This window comes from Capsicum annuum, chromosome 5 (genome assembly GCF_002878395.1).
Source record: "Capsicum annuum cultivar UCD-10X-F1 chromosome 5, UCD10Xv1.1, whole genome shotgun sequence".
NCBI classification, from domain to species: domain Eukaryota; kingdom Viridiplantae; phylum Streptophyta; class Magnoliopsida; order Solanales; family Solanaceae; genus Capsicum; species Capsicum annuum.
In genome coordinates this window covers 109,633,651-109,641,796 of record NC_061115.1, presented here as the reverse complement: position 1 = coordinate 109,641,796, position 8,146 = coordinate 109,633,651, and positions in this window count along the sequence as shown.

The following is an 8,146-nucleotide window of genomic DNA, read 5'->3' as shown; positions in this document are numbered from 1 at the left end:
CTTGGAGTGTATTCAAAGCTCTTCTTCATGTTTTAGCAAATACACTCCCTTGGTTAAAGGTATCATGCTATCATAAGCTCCCATTTACATGAACAAGGCTTGAAAAGGTTCAAAAAGGGTCTTCAATCCGAAACTTGAACCTTTGACAATACATTGTACTCTTTGTGCTCTTCATGCTTGGATCATCCTCTCCATCTTCAAAGGAATTTGTCCTTAAATTTCACACCTTGCAAAACCAAAGAGAGAAGAGCATACAATCCTCTTGGTAGGAGGTTTAGTATTAGTACCACACTCATATCATCAACCCATGGTTGGTCACACTTGAAATAAACCCACATATCCTTGGTATTCAACATGAAAAGCTTTATATAAAGGATATCAAAGAAGTGAATAGCATCAACATTACAAGAATATGAGAATGAACCGAAGCTACAACTCCCACACCCTGAATCGAAACTACAACTCCCACACCCCACAAGTACACCGGGATCAAATAAAAATAGTAGACTAGGGTCTAAACCGACAGAAGCCATTCCTTTCACTAGTCTATCAATCCAAGGGGGTACATATTTGAAATAAAACCAATAATCCTTTGTTATGATCATGAAACACCTACCACAAGCATCACAAAGGACACGGCTAAGGCAAGCATCAAGAGGTAAGGCAACTATAAAGGTCCACAAAAGCCATATAGCATTGTAACTCCAAGTGAACTAACAAATAAATGTCCTACACCTACATAAAACAAATCCAAGACTAGCATGGATATCATCATAAGCAAAGAGGTAGTATAGGAAGGCATCAAGTGTAAAGGCATCATCCAAGGTGCTATCATCTATAAGAATGCCAATTGATTCAATAGATTTAGCACATAAGGTTGGAATCAAGTCATTTAAACACATATGGCTTCCATCTTTAAAGTTAAACATCAACTTGGCATCCACAAGTTGGGATTCATGTAATTCAAGCACAAGTGTGTCAAGCAAGGATGCACATTTAGAAGCAATATCCCAAGACGAAAAATGACAAATTTGCCCTGGGGTTTTCAAGAATAATACTTTTCTTGTCATGTAGACCAAGCAACAAGTTGGGTGTGCCAGCATCATCATAACTATTTGGCACCAGGGTCTAGTGGAAAGAGTGGCCTTAGACATGAATCTAGGCAACATTCTTTTTCCCCATAGGCTTCGCCCAATCTAAAAAATATACTCTCTACAATATCATACACATTATCAAAGGAAATAGAGAGTAGAAAAAGGTGTCACACAAATCAACTTCAACTATGGTTCCCTTATATAAGTACTCACTAGTTCCAAGTTCATCACCACTAGGATGCTCAATATAGGAAACACACAAAGAAGAAATAGATAGAATTTCTAAGCATGCACCACTTTCTATTTTAAGAGAGTAATCCTCACTAGATATAAATCACCATGACCAGCAAAGTGATCACACACAAAAACATGTTCACAATGACAATCACAATTTGGGTTTCCTAAATAATCAAGAAATTCAAGGTCAACTCCACCTGATTGATCATTTTGCACACCCTCACTAATGGTTGGCAACTCACATACCAATGTAGACTCACCTTAGTTTTCACAAGGGTCAACTAGTGTGTAAATACTCTTGTCACTTGGTAATGGAACCTTATTCAAGTTATAAGTGCTAGCACTAGATGGACATAAATCATTCTTACGAAAAGAATTGATTTTGTCATCTAAAGAATCAACTAGTGCTAACATACTCACAACAAGAGTTTGGTCCTTATGCAACCTAACAACACCAAGAGTATCAGAAAAGGAAGATTCACACACTTCTTCACTAAGAAAATTTAAAACTACACCACTTTGGCCACTACTAGCCACATCACAACATTTAAGTTTCTAGAGGTGTATAAGATAACTTTATTACCTTATAGACAATGGGAAGTGTGTATTTCACTTGGTTTTGAATCAAGGCAGCCCTCATGATCCACATTACAAGGAAATATGTCAATGTTTCCCTTTGGACTCACTTCTTCTTTACTTATCCCAAAATTGTGATTTAGTGCCCTAAGCATTTGGCGTATATCTTCAATGAAGCTATCACAATGGGCATTGATGCGATCAAACGTGGCATTCAAATTATTGGCAGCCATGGTAACTAAAAGAAATAAACAAACCTATAAAACAAACAAACAATTTAATTCAAATAACCTCACCAACTTTCTCACTCTAAGATCTCACCTCACACTTGGTCTCACAAATGTTGGATACTTGGCAATATTTGGCAAGTGCCCAGAGTCAATTTTTGTTTGATATGACTCAAATAAAATGACGTATGGACTTGAACCAACAAACTACTACGAATTTAAAAATGTGAAAAGCACACAAAAACTGAATACATAAAACAAACGGACTCTAATATAATTACCAAACTAGTAGGTACTTACTAATTATTAATTAGGGATATAAAAAACAAAATTGAAACTAGAAACAACAATTAGAAATTAGGAAATCTACTTAGGAACTCAATTTGGCCGATTGGCTAGTTATCACGTGGCATTCAAAGATTGGACGTGGTTTTAAAAATTTCAATCCCAAATTTTCTTCAAGTCTAGGCCTACACCTTAGGGAAGAAGAGAAAAATGCTTTGGGAGGGAAAACAACAAGTTTGGATCTCTTTCAAAGCTCCAATTTGAATTCAAAAGATTGGTTCCCCCCCTCTCCATTTTGTACTTGGATTGTACTTGATTTGTACTTGATTGTCTCCTTTGTTTTCTTCCTTCATTTGGATGACAATGAATATGCCAAGAAATATTCTTCCACAAACACCAAGTACACTCTATTTCCTTTTATTTTTTAGATCAAAAACCTTCCTTGAACATTCTTCATCAACAAGATTGGATGAACATAGAAGAACAAGATAAATATTCAAGGGTTGACCAATGTTTGACCTTCACTCAAATGAACCCTAACCTTTAATTTTTTTATAGATCTTCCTTAGGCCAAGATGAAATCAAATATCACAAAATCAGCAACAACCACCGTCCAACACTACAACACCACACGGATCTATCTCCTTTAGAGCTTTAAGACGTTATATCCATGGTGGATCTAGCTCAAAATTACCCAAATCTTATTCCAAAAGCAGATCTAGACTCCTTAGGTGCTAGGGAGCAAGGATCTAGCACTTGAAACCAACAAAACACAATAAAATTTAGTAGATCTAAATGGTAACTCACGTATCTACTACAAGAAACAGGACAACACATAATTTTTTTGAGATTTTCAGATTTTTTGACTCGTTTTTGTTGAGATTTTCTTAATAAGGACACTAAAACCAAGATTTAGAGATGTAGGAACACCCCTAAAAAAGGCTTTGATACCAAATGATATCCTAAAGGATGGATAAAACCAAAAATGGACACACGCGGAACAAAAAACAGCAACTACAATTAAAGGAAAACACACAAAGAAGAAAGGAGATGAAGAAGATTTGCATAGAAATAAAAAGATAGGTAATGGGACCCTTACTATCACTAATGATTAGCATAAGAAAGTGTATAAAACCTTAAAAAGTACCTCACCAATGGTAGTTCAAACCTCACTCTTAGATGGACCAAAGGAACTCATACTCCTCAATCATACCTTTCTTGCCAAATGTTCAACACAAATGAAAATCCATTCAATTTTATTAAAATACTCAAGTTTTGATGTCTTTGTCAAGACCTACACTAAGATGGCTTTTACAAGCCCTACACTAAGGAAAGAAACTAAACTAAGAGTAATACCCAATTTCAATTCATCAAAGTCTATGAAAGATGGAAGTTAAAGGTCTATTTATACTATTACAAGACAATGTCTAAAATACCCTTAATGAAGGGTGCTCCTTTGGAGTGTAAAAAGGGAGTCTTAAAAGACCATAATATCCCTAATTTGAGGAGCCTTTGGAGTGTATTCAAAGCTCTTCTTCATGTTTTAGCAAATATACTTCCTTGGTTAAAGGCATCATGCTTTCATAAGCTCCCATTTGCATGAACAAGGCTTGAAAAGTCTCTAAAATAGTCTTCGATCCGAAACATGAACCTTTGACAATACCTTGTACTCTTTGTGCTCTTCATGCTTGTATCACACCCACTACCTCAATTAGGGCATCCCTATTTCTAGGATGATACCTAAGGTAAAATAAACAACAAAATCATCCTTATGTCTAAGATAGCGAAAATGAGTTGATTAAACCCAATAGTTACTATTGCCTTGGTTCCCACATCCCCTTTCAAGGATGATATGGGTACCTATAGTTCACCCAACCTCTCTTTCAAGGATGGTTTGGGCTTTCAAGAGCATGGAGTTTTCACTCACAAACTTATATAGGTATTTGGGGTTTGCACCCATAAATCCCGACCAATTTAATCAAGCAATAGTATAACCCATTATCATCTAACTAGCATGTACACAAATACATTAAAGCCTATAACTAATTTGCACCTTAGTTCAACATAATCCCATGACAAAAAGATCTATATCTACTCACGAAAAAAAAGAGACAAGCATATACCAAATAGGTTGTTCAAGGCATCCATTCTTCACAAATATCAAAATCAAAATCTCCAAATCAAATTTATAATTCTTGCCCAATTTAGGGTTTCAATTTCAAATTCAAAGTATTGCTAGTTTCTAGAATGCCCAAAATGGGAAAGGGTTTTAAGTTTTTAAAGGATTTGGGGTCGACTGCAAAAATTTACAAAATTGTCCCTAAGCTAAATTGCGTTTGACCACGATCACACCAAATTTGCCGTAATCGCGGCTTCCACAATTGTGTGTAGATTAATACAATTGCGGCTACTGACCATCTTGAATGGCCACGATCGTAGCGCTCAGGCTGTAACTGCGGTAACTCGGGCATGTTTCTACTCCAGGTCTTTTAGCTGCACTTTCTTTCTCTTTCTTTGATTCTTTTTATCTCAAGTCCATATTTTTCTATCTCATAACCTATATGCCAGTAAAGTATGGATATTAGTGCACTTAATCATACATAGGTCTTTTTTATTCATTTAAAATATGGTAATGTGCATAAATGTCAAGCATAAATGAGCGATAAATTCACTGCTCATCAATGATCAAAGATGGTAAGAGGATATCATTAAAAAAGAGAAGACATAAAGATAAGATAGATGAAGAAAAAGCATTGCAAAAAGTATTGAAACGTTAAAAAAAAATGAAGAACCAATGAAGAAGATAGTTGAAGATAAAGTTATTGATGTGCCTACTAGCTCAGCTTAAGTAGGTGGGAACAGGCCACCATTTTTACCAGTACCCACTCTAATTTATGAGGAGGTGGGTGATTTGAGCATCCCGATCACTATTGGGGTCACTATTTCTGCTATTGAGTCCAGTGGGGCTGCTCAATGACTCGACAGACTCCCAAGCCTTAGGGCTTTTCAAGTATTCCATTATCTTATACTTTATTAATTATGCATTGAGGACAACGCATTTTTAATGGTGGTAGGGTACTTGTACCTGTTAGGAAGTCTATCACCGTGGGGGTTTTCATTTTCTGCATTCTTTTCCCTCGGGTGTTATCTAAGAGAAACGATATGTTTAGGATGTTTATTTTATTTTGCCTTTTTTGTTGCTTTCATATGATTGTACATATCATCCTTATTGAAAGAAAATAATTGAATGAAATACAATTGGTGGTTGGAATGTGTGGTGCTGTGAAATAAGGACCACCTTAAGAATTTTAATCTTTTGCATAATCTTTAATGATCAACTGTTGTGGATCTATATTTATGTCATGACTCAATTTCTCATGTCATGATGGTGCCTACTATAACCCAAAAGTAGGCAATCCAGAATAGCTAGTAATGGACTACCCAAAGAAATCATAGGGAAGAATATGGAATAGATATAATAAGAGATCAAATACATAATATAGTCCCAAAACCTGGTGGTATCAGTATAAGAGCTTCTAATAAAGTAAGAGTACAAAAATGAAATACCAAGGGAATTACACTGATACAACTTTTCTCCAAATAAACATAGAGACTAGTTAGTACATAAGAGGGAGGTATGTAATACTTTAAAACTGGGGATCTCACTCTATGTATCTTGACCAAAGTTGCTCCGCATAATGCATACATCAACATCAATAACCCATACTATGATCTGCAGGCTGTAGAAGTATAGTATGAGTACAAACACGTGGTACTCAGTAGGAAACTACCAACTGAGCTCCAAATATGATGTAGATATATATAACATATAAACAGAATAGAAAACTACACCCAAATATCTAGTGACCACATAAGCAAATTAATGAGATAATAAGGATAAACTATCATATTCATGTCCAAAATACTAACATAATAAGGATAATAAAGTATCAAGGATGAGATATCCCATTCCATCCATACTCAGGAATCTCAACACTATACTGTATATCTGTAGTCAATATATGAATAAGGGCAAAATAAGGATATATAATGGTATACAAGGACAATAAATGAATATACAATCTAAATAAATGAAGGAAGGGATATACGGTAATACAATAGCTACATTAGCTAGATATACATATATACATATAAACATGGTCAACTCAGAGTATAGCTTACACCATCATACTAGCGTTTTAAGACCTCATAATTATTGTAGCAACTAGTGCTAAAATACTCAGGGTTTCTAATCCATATGTCTAATCATGAAGTAATCATGCATAATGGTGAAATCAAATGATAGAAAAGCCAGAATCATACCTCAAATCTCAACATCGAATCAATAACTAATAAGCCATAAACTAGCCATAACAATGATACTAATAATATCAATAACAACGTAAATAGCCAACTAGTTCGGATAACTAAATACCTAGCTGAGCTTATCACGTACCCCCACTGCCCCAAGCTCAGAAGGTTCAATCAATATACAACACATCATAAGGTATATTCATCACCTATACCTATGCAACCCCCCCCCCCCTCATATGGGCTAATAGATATTGGCGTATACTGGTGATAGGCAATGCGCATATAAGAATGAATCCAAAGTATATTATCAATATCACAATGTCATTATCATAACCATCTCCATAATAACCATCATAATTATAACCATTATCATCATAAACATCATCATTATAACCATCATCATCATAATCATACTCCGGCCTTACCAGGTATATAGTTGCCATACATAGGGCTAGCTGGACACTAATCAATAGATGTTAACATAGTCACATCAATATAATCATCCTTATACCTTTTCAAGTATCAATATCATCATCACAATATCCTATGGACTTGTCGGATATGTAAGCATATCATCAGTCATCCTCTGGATTTGATGAGTATATAATCAGTATCATCATAATCATAAACACACATATATATAACATCAATACTAATTATGTCATTAGGTTTTACCTAGAATTTATATCATTAATTCAACATCTTCCTCCGTCCTATAATGGAGAGATTTATATATAGATATAATAGGTGCACGGACTCAAGTCATGGCTAAAAAGAGTGCACATCCATAAATCCATTACCTAGAGTAAACTTCGAGATTAAATCATTATAAAAGTGCAAAAATGATCAAAATCTCTCACGTCTAAAGTAATTAGTAGTATCAAATCATAGACCAAAATTTATCTCGATCAAATCTCTGAAACGTTATTATTAACTCTTTTACATATAAGTTATTCATTAAGATAGGTACTCATTATTATGAAGAAATCTATTTTTAAGGTAGAAAATGGGATTTAAACCTTCTTTAGTAAAGATAGTAATAAGGTTATATTTTATCTAGAATTATATCATTCACTGATTAATGATCATGAATGTACCAAATCTATGCATGTCATAACCAGTATTCAAGAAATGGAACCATAAGCATCTATATATATATATATATATATATATATATATATTCATAAACTACAACCGTATCCTTTACAAGGATAAACACTTCTCGAATGTCCAACTGATATCATAACACAACCTTTGGCCCAATAATGTTTCCGAAATAATTACAACATCATAATCATGGCCTTAGGCCCACATACGTATTCAGAACTCATATCAATAATCATATTTGTATATTATGTCATATCTATAAGCCATACTATACTAGGAGGTAAAAAAATATATAAGCCATAAAGC